The sequence below is a fragment of the Lepidochelys kempii genome, chromosome 12 (assembly GCF_965140265.1).
Source record: "Lepidochelys kempii isolate rLepKem1 chromosome 12, rLepKem1.hap2, whole genome shotgun sequence".
In the NCBI taxonomy this organism is placed as follows: domain Eukaryota; kingdom Metazoa; phylum Chordata; order Testudines; family Cheloniidae; genus Lepidochelys; species Lepidochelys kempii.
The window spans coordinates 40,029,394-40,045,507 of record NC_133267.1 but is presented as its reverse complement, the minus strand read 5'-3'; positions in this window follow the sequence as shown (position 1 = coordinate 40,045,507).

Below are 16,114 nucleotides of genomic sequence, written 5' to 3'. Positions count from 1 at the left end.
GTAAGGCAATGCTGATAATATACAGTGCAGTGAAACCTGCTCTACCTACTAATCATGATGGCTCTATTTAGTGGCTGGACATATTACAGCTGACAATGTTTGAAAGCTGTCTGTTGGAGAGAGGAATAGGGTAGACATTTTAACGCCATTGGCATTTCATTGGAGGGATTGGAAATCTGATAGGATTGTCTCTCTGTTAGGGACAGTTGGCAGGTAAGAAATCTCCGAGGCCCGGTAAAAGTTGCGATCAGCATCATGTTCACCTGCGTTATTTAATGAGGACATCTGTGTGTCATGAGGCAGAAGTTGGACCAGTAATGTCAGAAGCAATTTAGATATTTGGAAAATGAAAACACTTTCGACAGCCATGGTGGAATGGACAAATACTAAAAGCTAAGATCAAAGGCCCAGATTCACAAAGGTGTTTCAGCTCTTAACTTCCAATGAGTTCAATGATTTTAAATGCAGAGCATGTCAAATTTAAATCTGTCTGGAGTTGGGAGATGTGAGCTCCATTCCTGGCTCTGCTGTGGAATTCCTGAGTAACCTGCTTCAGTTTCCTCAGTTGTAAAATGGGGATAATGATACCAACCTACCTCCCAAGAGTACTATATGTCTTAAATTAATTTATATTTGTGAAGCACATTGATATCCTTGAATGGAAGTTTCTATAGTAGTGCAAAGTAGACTCATTATTAAATGCCTGACCATACTCACCAGCAGCACTGAATTCATATTAATACATTTTTAAAACTGAGTAGGATAGCCTTGCAAAATTCTAGCCTAGGGAGGAGTGGAAAGGTCCTCAGGTGAGGCAAATTATTTTTTTAACAGGTAAGTAAAATGTCCTTAGTTTTGTCATTATCATCCTCTTGATACAGATGAGCGAATAGATTTTGTGATGACCAGAGATGCAGAGATTCTGAACACTAGGTTAGATGTTCGCAAAAAGAAAAGGAGTACTTGTGGCACCTTAGAGACTAACCAATTTATTTGAGCATGAGCTTTCGTGAGCTACAGCCGCAAGCTCATGCTCAAATAAATTGGTTAGTCTCTAAGGTGCCACAAGTACTCCTTTTCTTTTTGCGAATACAGACTAACACGGCTGTTACTCTGAAACCTGTCATTAGGTTAGATGTTGATAGATGTTTGGCTGCATGTGTGTGTTCCCTCTGTGTGCAGCCCCAGCCCTGCGCAGATAGCTGGCATGGGAGACCTCTAGCAAACTGCCCAACGACCACAAGATCCATTAAGGAACGAAGGCACCAAGCCAGGTTTGTTGTCGACAGAACATGGTATTAGTATCCTGCAGATTCTACCAAACCATTAACACATGTATGCCCATTACAATGGACCAGCTCAGTGAACGGTGGACCTCTCCATTCCTTCCTAGGCTAGACAAAGATAATCCCTCTGAGATACATCTTTATACTCCAAAACAAACAAATTAGTACTGCCCCTCTGACATAATAGTTACCGCCCCCTGATGTTATTAGTTATCACCCATCACCTTGTACATGTTGGTTGGATCAAAACTTCTCTATTACGTATGGTCATCCTGACTTTATCTTTTAGGAGGGGTCAGTGTGTTCCTGTTATCCTTGGGGGATGTTTTTGTACCATCCTTGATATCGGGATGTTCTGGTACCACTTGATTCAGGATTATGTTTGCGTGAGTACTCTGTGACTAGCACATTTTAGGAATGGGTATTTCTGCAATATCAGCCCTGTTCTTTCCAGATTCTGTGAGCAGGTCCTGCCTCATACCAAGCCTCTGATACAAGGGCTTATGTCTCAGCCTCTCTTACTACATAGGGTATCCTGATGGGAAAGGGAGAGTTTATAAAACAATATTTGTTGGAAAATCAGCTTTCAGTACCAAGCAGCACTTCTTGGCAAATATTTGCTTAAACCTAAAATTGATCCATAATGAGGGGTTTAGGTATGTGCCTTAAAACACACATTTCACCTGCTTTTTACAAATAAATATTTTATAACTGAGGAGTCTCATAAAAATCTCACACTCTGTGGTTCTGGCGCCAAGTTAGCAGATTACAGCTTTTACATAAAAGGTGAACTGAAAGGCTTTTTACCTGCCAAAACCTGAGCTTGAGGTTCTTCTGTGTTTTCGTGGCTACAGCTGATAACATCACTAATATCCAAAGAGTAGCGAGTATTTTCATTTTAGGTGCTTAAAATGTCATCAGTTATGCTGGGGTAGCTCAGAGCCCTAAGCTTGGATCTTGGAATCTAAATGAAGGAAGAAATGATTTTCTGATGGTCTGTTTGTCATGTAACAATTGGGTCTGAAATCTTTAGGCTCCCTGGAATAACAAGGTTCAGACCCCAGCAGCAGGATCATCTCAGCCCTTCTCCTTCTGAGGTCTGGTAGATTAAAAGAGTTCAGTGCAGGATCCTCAAAACCAAGGTCCCATCTACTCTGCGGAGACATTAAAGACTGCTTGAGCCACTTCACATAAAGATGGGTCCTGGCCCAAAATTCCCCTCCCTCAGTGTTCTGCTGCCCTCCACTCCAAAGGTGGCCACATTTCCAGGGTGCTGCACATACATGCTGTGGGATCGTTTGGGGTGAAGATCGTTTGCCATGGTGATTTATCTGTCATGTGTCTGCCCACACATGTATTCTGTTACTGACTTGCACACTTAAGCCATTGATTACATATATTTATTTTGAAGCAAGCTTTTCAGTTCACCTTTAAATGTAGCTATTTCCTGCCCTTCTCCAGATGTCATATAGAGCTGAGGAAAGTGAGACCATGGAAGAGCTGGTTGTGTCAGATTCCTGTTTAATGGTTGTGGGGTCCAGGGTTGTATACTGGCCCTGTGTGGTGGCATTCATCACATCCTGGTGTCTTTGTATTGTTGCTATGAGCAATAGCTACTCTCCAGAGCCAGAGCTCATGCTGCTTCTTTTCTGACTTTGTAAGCCGCTATGGTGCTGGGTTTTGTGTGCACATTGTATGAACCGCTGTCAGCTATATCCCTGATGGTTTTTGACTCAGGGAGTACTCGACTGAAGTACTCGACATTTCATCATCCAAGGGACCAGTGACAACAATTTTGGGGATAACCCTTTTCTTCATCAGTTTATCCAGTGTCTCTACAGGAAAGGGATAGAGAAAGAAAACCAAGCCTTGTATAAAGGACTGAATTCTCTCTTGCTTGCTGCATTTTTACATTGGAGTATAAACACAGGGGGAAACCCATATGCCCACTTGTGAGGAGACGTGATTGTACTTTATAGGGGCATGCATCTAGCAATCAGGTAAATAATTTATCCAGACAAACATCCAGGCTTCAGCAGATCTTCATCCAATATAGACAGAGAGGCATATGGGTCTGGGAGATGGCATCTCCTCTAATGGGCTTTTACTGAACTAAGAGTTCAGAGAACCTTGTACTAGTGACGAGAGGACACAGGGAGAGTCAGGTACAGGTACGCAGGAAACACTTCCAGTGGTGGTGGCACAGGTGGGTTCAGGCAAAGTGAGCACAGGTGCCATTCTAACCTGGGGTCCCCTTTCCCCTCTCCTTCCACCCAAGCATCACAAGTCTGACCTGTGGCACCCATGAATAGTCTGGGCCTCTGATGAGCACAGGTCACCAGTACAAACTGCATGGCCCTTTTAAGAGGACTGAGGGTGGGACCTACCAAACAGGTTTCTTTCCGATTCAGTCCAGGATTTGAACCCATCTCTAGGAATAATGGATTATGCTGTATAATCCAGGGCAGCAGACTAGGAGACAGGACAGCTTTGCCACTGACCTGATGTATGAGTTTGGGCAAGGCCCTGCCCCTCGCTGTGTCTGTAAAAGGGGAGTAGTAATACCCTCCCCTGTAAAGTGCAGTGAGATCTGTGAGTGAAAAGCATTGTGAGGGCTCCGTATTCTTGTTCTATAATCCACTGAGCCAGTATCAGCCTCTTCTGATAAGACTAGAAACTATATGTATCAACTGGGGAGAGCTGAGTGCTGAAAAAGCATGTAATTCAGTGATTATTACTAGCCAGTAACGAGACGTCCTTTCTCTGGGGAGGAGAGTTGCAGTGAGCCTGGGAACGAGAGGAAATGCACAGAGGTGTGGCTTCGGTGAATGCGATATTGCTAGTAATCCGCCTTCTCCAAATGGCCACAACTGCCAACCAGAGCGGCCCGGTCACTGCTACTCACCCTCCTGCCTCTGAACTTTCCTATGAGCCACATTTGCGATAGCAAGAAAGAAAACAGCTGCAGCCCAAACACCCAGTGTTCTATGGGGAGGACAAAGAGCGGGAAGCCTCGGGGAAAGATGCCAGTAGCTCATGCAAACTTGGATAAAGAGCCAGCGTGACGTAACCTTTGACTGGAACGGACCCTCTTGAATGAACAGGTCTTGGGAAGGGGAAGAGGACATGATTCAATTAACCACTGAACGATACTGGACGCTACCATCACCTCCACCTCGTTGGTGTCTATAGAGTCGCTAGCTTCCCCAGAGCTCCTGGATGTCCAGCAGTCATTTTCCGACCCAGTGTGTCTTCTGAGTGGATTTAGAACATCTGGCCTGAGACCTGTTTTACCCCACAAATTTACAATAGGGGCAGTGTGGTGTGATCCGGGATCTGGGCCCATTTTACACCATTTGTGCCTGTTATGGCCTATTAAAAACCACATATTAAAAGGGAACATCGCTGTTGAGTAGCTTAGGTCTAAAGAAAACTTGACCTGGTTTAAAACTGTCATCATCCAGTGAGGAGCATCCATGAGCCAAGCACATGCCTTGCGTGACTCCCCTGAGGTCAGTTTTGTTCTGTGGTTTGAATGCCCTGCTGTATGTCCCCTACCTTGTCCGTAAGAACTGTCAGTGGACATCTGACCTCGCTGCAGTTTCTTTGTTGGTTTAGAAACAGAAGCTTTAGAGAGATTGCTGTGGTCCCATGAAGAACTCTGCTGTTTCTCAGATTGCTCCTGTTTTTTTGGCTTTTTGGACTCCCTGTACTTGTTACGAACTATGCTCTGCTGGACATCAGCTGCAAGAAGAATTTGGGATGCAAAGGAAAGAGAGAAAGAGAGCCCTCTTCAGTTGTTTAATGCTGTGGCACAGTATGCTAGCAGCCCTGGCCTTAGCCCCAGTCTGCTCCTCCTTGTTTATAGTCATCGTCTTTTAAAATACAGCTCTTGGAGATGTGAGAATGTTTACTGTTTATAGGGTCACTCATCATTACTTGGCTGTTGGATCAGCTAGAGAGAACAGGGCCCAGCATGAATTCCTGGAAGTGTCTGGTCTCTCTCTCTTTGTGCCTCTTTTCTTTTTGGGGAAAACTGAAGCCTTGACACTGCAGGAGGAAAATGCTTGCTCTCCTCGTTGCATACACACTTTGGGGATATGTTGGGGCTATGGATATGAGGCAGATAGGCACAGAGCTGTGGAAATGGTGGGCACCCCACATATAGTATTTCTTGTCCCTGGGCAATCAATTTATATTAATTGCTTTTCATAGATTTATGAATTACAAGGCAGGCTGAAGGGACTGTTGTTATAATCTAGTCTGATGTCCTGCATAACACGGGCCCTAGAACGGCCCTGAATTAATTCCTGCTTCAAGGCCAGCAGTTGAGCTTGAACCAGAACAGATCTTTTAGAAAAACATCCAATCTTGATTTAAAAGTGTCCCGTGATGGTGAAACCATGACAACCCTTGGTACATTGTTCCAATGGTTAATTACCCTCACTGTTAAAAATTTGCACCTTATTTCCAGTCTGAATTTGTCTAGCTTCAATTTCCAATCACTGGAGCTTGTTACAGCTTTGTCTGTTCGATTGAAGAGCTTTCTATTATAAACTTTTTTTCCCCCAGGTAGGTACTTATAGACTGGGATCAAGTCACGCCTTCACCTTCTCTTTGTTAAGCTCAATAGAAAGAGCTCCTTGAGTCTGTCACTATCAGACAGGTTTTCCAATCCTTTAATCGTTCCCATGGCTTGTCTGTGAACCTTTCCACTGTATCAACCTCCTTTTTCAATTGTGGATACCAGAACCAGACGCAGCGTCCCAGCAGTGGTCGCACCAGTGCCAAATACAGAGATAATATACTCTCTCTGCTCCTACTTAGTATTCCTCTGCTTATACATCCAAGGATTGCGTTAGCCCTTTTGGCTACAGCACCACATTGGATCTCATGTTCAGGTGATTACACACCTGACCATGGGCGGCGGGTCGCATAGGCGGGGGGAGGCTGTGCCTCCCCAAACAGCCAGGCATGGCCCCGCTCCCTGCTTACCACTGCTCCCTGTGTGCAGCTCCAGTCCCCAGTGCTCCAGCTGGGGCTGGGGAGGCTGGGGCCGCATGCCACTCCCCTTCCTGGTGCTCGGGGGAGGGCATTCTGGGGGCTGCGGCCTCCCACCCTCCCATGCTCCGATGCTTGGGGAGGTCTGCAGCTGTTTGCCTTCCTGGCACTCTTGGGCTGGGGACATTCTGGGGTGTTCTGGGTGCTGTGGCTGCCCGCCCTCCCATGCTCCGGAGCCGGGGACGGGCACTATGGCCACCTACCCTCCTGCGCTATGGAGCTGGGACGGCTGGAGCTGCACGTCGCCGACCCTCCCAGCACTCTGGGTTTGGGAGGGCTGCAGCCACACAGCGCCCGCCTTCCTGGCACTCCAGGGATGTGGGGGCTTTTGGGGCTGGGATGCTAGCCTTGGGCGGGACTGGGCCAATGGCCATGGTGGAGGGGGCTCTGGGCTCCAGCGGAGGGGGCAGAAGAGGCGGGGCCTTGGGTGGAAGGGGCGGGGTTGGAGGCTAGCTTCTCGCAGCCAGCGGTTCACGTGCTGCCCATGCACCTGACCCCCAAGTCTTTTTCGGAGTCACTGCACTGCTTCCCAGGAGGGAGTCCCCCATCCTGTAAGTGTGGCCGACGTTCTGTATTCCTAGATGTTTGACCTTTTGTGTGTCTGTACTGAAACACATTGTTTGCTTGCGCCCAGGTTTCTAGGACATCTAGAGCACGCTGTATCAGTGACCTGCCCTCCTCCTTATTTACCATTCCCTCAGTCTTTATCAGTGGTGATTTTATGTTTTCTCCCAGGTCATTGATAAAAATGTTAAATTGCACAGGTCCAAGAACTGGTCCTTGTGAGACCTCACTAGGAACTCACCCATTCCATGATGATTCTTTGTTTACAATTAGATTTTGAAAACTACCAGCCAGTTTTTAATCCAGGTAATGTCCACCATGTTGATGTTGTATCATTCTAATTTCTTAATCAAAATATCATGTGGTATCACATCAAATGCCTTTCAGAAGTCTACATATATTACATCACACTATTACCTTTATCAACCAAACTTGTAATCTCATCAAAAATCCCTATCAAGTTAGTTTGACAAGATGTATTTTCAATAAATCCATATTGATTGACACTAATTGCATTACCCTTCTTTAATTCTTTATTAATCAAGTCTAGCATCATTCCGTTATTTTGCCTGGGATCAATATCAGGCTGACATGTCTATAATTACCCAGGTCATCTTGTTTGTTCTTTATAAATATTGGCACAACATTAGCTTTCTTCCAGTCCTCTGGAAGTTCCGCAGTGTGCCAAGACTTACTGAAAATCAATACTACCTATCCAGACTGCTCCTCATCCAGCTTTTTAAAAACTCTTGGGTGCAAGTTATCTAGACCTGCTGATTTAAAAATGAATGACTTTGGTAGCTGCTGTTTAGCATCCTCCTGAGTTACTGCTGGAATGAAAAGTATTTCACCATCATCAGATGATATGACTACTTCACCTGGGCTTTTTTACAAATACAGAACAGAAATATTTCTTGAGCTTTTCTGCTCTTTTTTTTTGCATTATTACAGTTCAACCATCTCCATCTAGTAATGGACCAGTACCATTGTTAGGATTCCTTTTGTTCCTAATACACTTAAAAACTACTTTTTGTCCTTAACTCTCCTGGTTATAGACTTCTCTTGTGTCCTTTTGCTTCTCCTATCAACCTTCTTATCTATATTTATTTCTATCAACTTCCTCTCTTTCCATTTGTTATGTATATAATTTTTATAGCGGCTTTCACTTACCCCCTAAGCCAGGTTGGCTTTTTAACCAATGTAGTCTTCTGTCTTGATTGTGGCTTTGGGGGCATCTAGCAATATATTCTTAAATAGTTCCCAATTATCATTCCCATTTCTCTGTTTAAAATTCTTTCTCCCAGCTGATCTGGCTCATAATTCTTTTCAACTTCATGAAATTGTATATGTGTGTGTGTATAAAGGTAGATACACACAGTTTTTATTGGTTTGGACTTTAGGTGATTATTCTGTTTTCATAAAACAAATATAAAGAACCCAATAATGTTTAGTTCTATGGTCAGTTCCTCTTTATTTGTCAAGATGACATTTTCTCAAGTTGGATGCAATATTTTCAAAACAAATGTTTCAGAAAAAACAAAATCTGTGTCAACAGCCCAGCCCTCCTGAGCAACCCACAACTGCAAACCACAGGTCAGAGCACAACCATTGCAAGCAATGCTGTAACGACAAATGAAGGCACACAAAAAGGCAGGGTATGACATTAATGGATCAGAGGTATGGGGACACCCCCCCATTCTGACATGCAGCCCAGGTTTGGAGGATAAAAGTCCAACCAAGGTTCTACATCTTTTATTGCTTGGACAGACTGGGAATGCTGAACTAGTAGCAATAAAGGGCTCCCTTGGGAAGTGCTCTGAGATCTCTGAGTGAAAAGCATTATGTGAGAGCTTAGTATTACTATTATATAATCCGCTGATCCAGGATCTATGCACTTTGATAAGACCAGAAACTATATGTATCAATTGGAGAGAGCTCAGGTGGGGGCTGAAAAAGCATGTAATTCAGTGATTATTACCAGCCAGTAAATGAAAAGTCTTTTCTCTGGGGAGGAGAGTTGCAGTGAGTCTAGGGATGACAGGAAGTGCCCAAAGATGTGGCTTAGGTAGATCAGTAATGTTGCCAGTAAGTCATCTTCTCCCAGTGGCCACAACTGCCAGCTGGGTGGGCCCAGTACTTGCCCTCCCTCCCTTGAACTTTCCTACAAGCCACATTTGTGATAGCAAGTAAGAAACCAGCTGCAGCCCAAAACACACAATGTTCTGGGGGATGACAAAGATTGGGAAGCCCCAGGAAAAAGATGCTTAGAAATGGCCAGTAGCCTACATAGCTGTGGATGAAAAGCCAGGGTGACAAAGCCTTTGACTGGAAAAGGGCGTGCTCTTGAAGGAGGACGTTCTGGGAAAGGGAGGAAGACATGGTTCAATTAACCACTGAACAATACTGGATGGTACCATCATCTCCTCCTGCGTGGTGTCTATAGAGTCACTAGCTTCCCCAGGGTTCCTGGATGTCCAGCAGTCATTTTCCGACTCAGTGTGTCTTCTGAGTGGATTTAGAACATCTGGCCTGAGACCTGTTTTACCCAGCTATCTTCTAAGGGGACAAAATGTTGAGATCTGGGTCTACTTCACACGGTCTGTGGCCTGTTATGGCCCATTAAAAATCACATATTAAAAGGGAACATTGCTGTTGAGTAGCTTAGGCCTAAAAAGTGACCTGGGTTAAAACTGGTGTAATTACTGAGGATCATCCCTGGTACCTTAATGGGCCACGCACATCCCTGGTGTGACTCCCCTGAGGTCAGTTTTGTTCTGTGGTTTGAGTGCCCTGCTGTTTGTCCCCTACCTTGTCTGTAAGAACTGCCAGTAGACATCTGACTTTGCTGCAGTTTCTTTGTTGATATAGAAACAGAGGCTTGACCAGGTCTGCTGTGCTCCTGTGAAGGTGCTGAACTTTGCTGTTTCTGAGATGGCTCCTGGGTATTTGGCTGTCTGGACTCCCTGCTCTGGTTACCAACTAAACTGTGCTGGACTTCAGCTGCAAGAATTTGGGATGCAAAGAAAAGAGAAACATTGATAACCCTTGTCAGTTGTTTAGTGCTGGACACAGAACATTAGTAGCCCATTGCCACAGTCTGCTCCCACTTGTTTTTATACATGGCTATTTACAATGCAGCTGGTAGTGATTTGCGGGTGTTATTGATAAGGTCGCTCATTATTACTTGGCTGCTTGAGCGCTTAGGGAGGAATTCTTGGAAATGGTTGGTTTTTCTCTTCTCATCTGTTTTTTGGGAAAACTGGATCCCTGTCAGTGCAGAAAGAGCTTGCTCTCCTCAATGCACATGCGCTTGGGGGATTTATTGGAGCTATGGAATGAGGCAAACAGGCGCAGAGCTGGGGAAATTGCAGGTTGCAGTTACCGGGCAAACTGCACAACTGACCCCTCCTTATTTTGCAGAGTGCATCCCCTCCAAGGTCTCTGGCCCCTAGCCGTCACGTGGCTCTGGGTGGAATGACATGATTCTCCCACTCTCAGATCAGGCCCTGAGCTGCAGTCCCCTGCTACTTACGTGATTGCCTCAGCAGGTCTGAATGGCTCAGACCTTGCAATTCTGCTCCTTGTGAGAGCAATGACAGTGGTAAATACAGTGTCTAGCCAGCCTACTTAAAGCACTGGAACAAAAGTCTGGAACAAAAGTATTTCAGAGAAAACACATCTTAAAAACAACGAACCAGATTGTTCACGTCTAGCTTTATTCTAAGGCTTACCATTCCCAGGCTCTGGGAAGGCTCATTTCTTTAGACTCCCCCACAATGTTTTTCTCTATCTCTCAGCCTGTCTCCCTAGACAGCTTTGACAAGTGACTCCCCTTCTCCCTCTGATAAATCCTTTTAAACTCTTTATTATTCTTTTGATCTCCAAGTTCCCATCCTGGTAAAACAAGCTGACCATCTTCTTGAAGACAGGATCCTTAACGTTAACAGCTTTCCTGTTTGCTCTTCCCACAGTCCCCTAGTGTTAGATCAGTAGTAATACAGGAAATTCTAATAACCGACCATAGCTATGAGTAACTTTACCTTACTGACCAGGTACCATACAGGGTTCATACAATTATTACACCTCAGTATTGTTAGATTACAGAGCTATTCCCCATCCACCACAGTAGGCACCCCAAGTCTATCTCTTGTCCCTGGGCTGTCAGTGTGATTCTTTATATGGGTTTCAGAGTAGCAGCCGTGTTAGTCTGTATCTGCAAAAAGAAAAGGAGGACTTGTGGCACCTTAGAGACTAAAGGAGAAAGTTGGCAAATTTTCAGTATGAGTGGGCTGTGACACTTGTGTATTTTTATGTCTGATTTTGTCAGCAAGCAGTTTTTAAGTGAGGTGAAACTTGGGGTACGCAAGACAGATCAGCCTCTTGACTGGGGTGCAGTCATTTGGAAAGGTTGACAGCCACTGCTGTAGCACTTGTTGCTCACTCCACTCCAGCTCTCTAATTTCTCAAATATGTGAGATCCAGCGGTGGCTCTTGGTTTAGAACTCCAGTGCAGTGCCAGGGAATGTTCTTGGCATGTTTCATCCAGGGATATATGAAAACTTATTCTAGAGGAAGGAGTGAGACACCTTTGTTGGGTCTTAGATTCCCATTGATAGAAACATGGATACCAGGGGCTTCCTGGACCTTCCATTTTGGAGACTCATCTAAGAGAACTTCCAAACGATCAAAAAGGCCCACAGCCTTTCCTCTTCTCTTCTAGGAAAAATTATCTTTCTTTGCTTTTGTAGTGACATTCACTTGAGGCTCTCAACATCGCTTTTCCAGCCTTCCCTAATTAATCACAGCTCCTCTGTAGGGAAGCTCAGACACAAAAACGTCATATGACTTTGCCCAAGTTCATACAGGAAATCAGTAACAGAGCTGGGAGGAGTCCTGCCTTCCAGTCCCTTTTTCTCCCAGCAGATCACATTCCCTCACAGAGCTGGGAATTGAATGCAAGAGTCCTGACTCCAATTCTCTGCTGCTTTAACCACAGAAATCATACTCAGCAACCTCTTTGTTGCATTGGCATGGATCTAACTATGTCAACAAGCACATAAAATTCACCCTTCTTACCCTATTGGGATGCCGCTCTCTGTTAGCACAGAAACTACACTGGGGAAGGAGAACACTTTACCTCTCACATCTCCATGTTTGCTCTGGAATTGCCCCATAGATGAGCCCCCAGGCCTGGTCCCAGGTGGTGGGCTCTGCAGCTCTCTTGCTTGCACCACCAAGGCCCTTTTGTGACTCATCAATAAGCATCATCATCACAGGCACAGTGAACTGATGCTGCTGCCAGAGGGACCTCAGCACTATGAGGTGAGACTGCGAAACACATTTTTGGCTCTCCTTACCCCCAGACTAAACTGACTCCTAGCCACCATGAAGTAGAGGACCAGCCTTGGGGTTGGCGGAGGATCAGCCAGGAGATTACTTGGGCTCTCACATACTTAAACTCATTTCATTTAAAAGGGTGGGGGGATTTTTGATCCACCACCCACCTGCAGCAAAGGAAGCAGAGCCTGGAAGCTCATGGGTTTGGTGCTTCGTTGTCAACATGCTGCAAGGAAACTTTTTAAAGACACCGTAATAGAGGCTCAACTTAAATGTCTACTCCAAATTAAAAAACACAGTCAGAGAACCAAAGAAGTGCCACTGTGGCTAACCAACAAAGTAGAAGAAGCAGTGAGAGGCAAAAAGGCCTCCTTTAAAAAGTAGAAGTGAAAGCCTAGGGAGGAAAAGAGAAAGGAGCATAAACTCTGGCAAATGAAATGTAAAAATATGATTAGGAAGCTCAAAAAAGAATGTGAGGAGCAGCTGGCCAAAGACTCCAAAAGTAATAGCAACATTTTTTAAAGTCCATCAGAAGCAGGAAGCTACCAAACAATCGAGTGGGGCCCCTGGCCAATCGAGGTGCTAGAAGAACGCTCAAGGACGATAAGGCCATTGCGGAGAAACGAAATGAATTCTTTGCATCGGTCTTCATGGCTGAGGATGTGAGGGAGATTCCCAAACCAGTCTTTTTAGGTGACAAATCTGAGGAACTGTCCCAGACTGAGGTGTCATTAGAGGAGGTTTTGGAACAAATTGATAAACTCAACTAATAAGTCACCAGGACCAGATGGGATTCACCCAAGAGTTCAGAAGGAACTCAAATGTGAAATTGCAGAACGAATAACTGTCGCCTGTGACCTATCATTTAAACCAGCTTCTGTACCAAATGACTGGAGGATAGCTAATGTGATGCCAATTTTAAAAAGGATGATCCCGGCAATTACAGGCAGATAAGCCTGACTTCAGTTCCGGGCAAACGGGCTGAAACTATAGTAAAGGACAAAATTGTCAGACCCATAGATGAACATAATTTGTTGGGGAACAGTCAATATGGTTTTTGTAAAGGGAAATCATGCCTCACCGATCTACTAGAATTCTTTGCGGGGGGTCAAGAAGCATGTGGTCAAGGAGGATCCAGTGGACACAGTGTACTTAGATTTTCAGAAAGCCTTTGACAAGGTCCATCACCAAAGGCTCTTAAGCAAAGTAAGCTATCATGGGATAAGAGGGAAGGTCCTTTCATGGATTGGTAACTGGTTAAAAGATAGGAAATAAAGGTTAGGAATAAATGGTCAGTTTTCAGAATGGAGAGAGGTAAATAGTGGTGTCCTCCAGGGTGTGTACTGGGCAGAGTCCTATTCAACATATTCATACATGATCTGGAAAAAGGGGTAAACAGTGAGGTGGCAAAATTTGCAGATGATAAAAAATTGCTCAAGATAGTTAATTCCCAAACAGACTGCGAAGAGCTACAGAAGGATCTGTCAAAACTGGGTGACTGGACAACAAAATAGCAGATGAAATTCAGTGTTGATAAATGCAAAGTAATGCACATTGGAAAACATAATTCCAACTATACATATAAAATGATGGGGTCTAAATTAGCTGTTACCACTCAAGAAAGAGCTCTTGGAGTCACTGTGGAGAGTTCTCTGAAAACATCCACTCAGTGTGCAGCGGCAGTCAAAAAAGCGAACAGAATGTTGGGCATCATTAAGAAAGGGATAGATAATAAGACAGAAAATATCGTATTGTCTCTCTATAAATCCATGGTATGCCCATATCTTGAATACTGCGTGCAGATGTGGTCACCCCATCTCAAAAAAGATATATTGGAATTGGAAAAGGTTCAGAAAAGGGCAACAAAAATTATTAGGGGTATGAAACGACTTCCATATGAGGAAAGATTAATAAGAATGGGACTTTTCAGTTTGGAAAAGAAATGACTAAGGGAGGATATGATAAAGGTCTATACAATCATGACTGGTGTGGAGAAAGTTATTTACTCCTCATAACACAAGAACTAGGGGCCACCAAATGAAATTAATAGGCAGCTGGTTTAAAACAAACAGAAGGAAGTATTTTTTCACACAATGCACAATCAACCTGTGGAACTCCTTGCCAGAGGATGTTGTGAAGGCCAAGACTATAACAGGGTTCAGAAAAGAACTAAATAAGTTCATGGAGGATAGGTCCATCAATGGCTATTAGCCAGGATGAACAGGGATGGTGTCCCTAGCCTCTGTTTGCCAGAGCTTGGAATGAGCAACAGGGGATGGATCACTTGATGATGACCTGTTCTGTTCATTCCCTCTGGGGCACCTGTCACTGGGCCACCGTTGGAAGACAGGTTACTGGGCTAGATGGACCTTTGGTCTGACCCAGTCTGGCCAGTCTTGTGTTCTAACATTTAAACAACTTCCAAGGGACAAGCTGGAGGCTTGGGGGGCTACTGGGATGGGGACTGTGCATTCTGATTAATTGAGGCTGTTTTCCCTGCCTTTTTCTCCAGCTGTTTAACTACAGAAGCCAGAGTTGTCAGCAATATGAATTTTTTTTTTAAAAGAGCAAAGATTAGATTCACTAATCTGAGCATTGTGGGCCCCTGATTCAGTGCTTAATTTGTTGTCAGGGCTGAGCCATGGCACCTCCAGGCTTGCTGCATTAGTTATGAAAGTAAAAAAAATTGCTTGAGCCCCAGCACCTCTCTCATTGAAAATTAAACACTGCCCTGCTTATTCCCTTATCTCACTTTTCTCTTTCCACTCTACCTCTCTCCACAGTCAGTCTTTTACCTCCGTCCTGTTTTCGCGCCTCAGTCTTTCCAAAGCAGCACTCCCGTCCCTTTCCTCTGGGTCTATCTCTTCCACGCTGTTCACCCCACCCCCGCACTCAATCCATGCTGTAACCAGAGGTGCAAGTAGGGCGGTACCCTCCAGTAAACAGTACCGGCCAGAGATTTTTAGTGGGTACAGGATACCGGAAAGACTTGGGGCTGGCCCCCACTCCGGGGTGGGGTGGGGGGGCTGCACTCTGCTCCTTAAAGGAGCAGAATGGGGCTAGGGAGGACATTCATTCTTTATATGACTTTAACAGCACAATACATATGCTAACAAACTTAAACAAAGGCTTTGTTTAAGTTTGTTAACATAAGTATTGTGCTGGTTTCAGAGTAACAGCTGTGTTAGTCTGTATTCGCAAAAAGAAAAGGAGGACTTGTGGCACCTTAGAGACTAACCAATTTATTTGAGCATAAGCTTTCGTGAGCTACAGCTCACTTCATCAGATGTGCCGTTACATTGGTTAGGAGTCCTCAAGGGGGGAGGGGTGGGGGCGATGGAAGCTGTTTTTTATTCTCAAAAAGAAAAGGAGGACTTGTGGCACCTTAGAGACTAACCAATTTATTAGAGCATAAGCTTTCGTGAGCTACAGCTCACTTATCTGAAGAAGTGAGCTGTAGCTCACGAAAGCTTATGCTCTAATAAATTGGTTAGTCTCTAAGGTGCCACAAGTCCTCCTTTTCTTTTTGCGAATACAGACTAACACGGCTGTTACTCTGAAACCCGTTTTTTATTCTGTTTCTCCCCATTGGTCTGAATTATCCATGACATCCATACTGCATCACATCAAGTCCAAATCATTGGAGGAATGCCTCTGCTTGCACTGACCAGAGGATGTTTGGATTCTGATGTCAGTCCAGTTCTGCAGCCTGATGGGAATCAGTTGTTGTCCCCAGTGTGCCTAGAATTATTCTTTGCAGCCAAACTAGTCGAACATGCATTTTGTTAATTGGAACTGGAACAGCAAAACAAAGAAAACAAATGCCTCTTTTTCCAGCTTTGTGGGTGAGAGAACTATAATGCTGG